This window comes from Carlito syrichta, unplaced genomic scaffold (genome assembly GCF_000164805.1).
Source record: "Carlito syrichta isolate Samal-C Ts95f unplaced genomic scaffold, Tarsius_syrichta-2.0.1 Scaffold305729, whole genome shotgun sequence".
NCBI classification, from domain to species: domain Eukaryota; kingdom Metazoa; phylum Chordata; class Mammalia; order Primates; family Tarsiidae; genus Carlito; species Carlito syrichta.
In genome coordinates, this window is record NW_007249825.1 from 555,374 (window position 1) to 556,149 (window position 776).

The following is a 776-nucleotide window of genomic DNA, read 5'->3' on the forward strand; positions in this document are numbered from 1 at the left end:
GCAGCCACTGCACTCCAGTCTGGGTGACAGTGAGACTCCAACTCAAAAAAAAAAAAAAGATGGTACAGAAGCCTCCGGACCTCGCCCAGGGACTCTGAATTCCGAAGGTGGCAGGGGCTCCAGGTAGACACATGCGGGTTGGCGACACGTGAGCCCAGGCCACAGGAGGGGTTGGGAGGGCTCGTGAAGGTGGTCCGGAGTTTTGGGTCCAGAGTTCTGACAGTCGTTGGAGGAAGTGGGACCACAGCCCAGGGGCCATGGGCAGCAGCCGGGTGGCTGTGAGCCAGAGTCGGGTCCTGGCCACCAGAAGGGCCCTCCCCACAGACATGCACCCAGAGAGGTTGGCTGAGCTGGGCGGGAAGTGGGGCCAGCCCCTCTGCAGACCTAGCCCTGCTGAGAATCACCCAGGGCCTGGCCCCAGCTCCTGAGAAAGCAGGAACCCAGGTCTGGAGGTGGCTAAGTTTGGTTCTGACAACGTCTGGAAGCCAAGTTGTCCCTGTCAAAGGGTTTGACTTCTGCAGGGGGCTTTTCCCTCTAAGGACTTCCACGGACAAGGTCACTCTTTCTTCCAAAGGCTTTTCAGGCCGGGCTCGGTGGCTCAGTCTGGAATCCCAGCGCTTTGGGAGACCGAGGTGAGTAGATGGCCTGAGCTTGTGGGTTCAAGACCTGCCTGGGCAACTTGGTGAGACCTCGTCTTCACAATACATCAAAAATTCGCCGGGTGTGGTAGCGCGCGCCTGTAGTTCCGGCTACTTGGAAGGCTGAGGCGGAAGGAT

The 776-nt window shown here is 59.3% G+C and overlaps 1 protein-coding gene across 3 annotated transcripts in view; it reads right to left on the minus strand.

The window, feature by feature from the left end:
- Positions 1 to 776, minus strand: part of LHPP (phospholysine phosphohistidine inorganic pyrophosphate phosphatase) — a 154,717-nt gene that overhangs the window by 1,649 nt on the left and 152,292 nt on the right. The gene's annotated exons all lie outside the window — the stretch shown is intronic.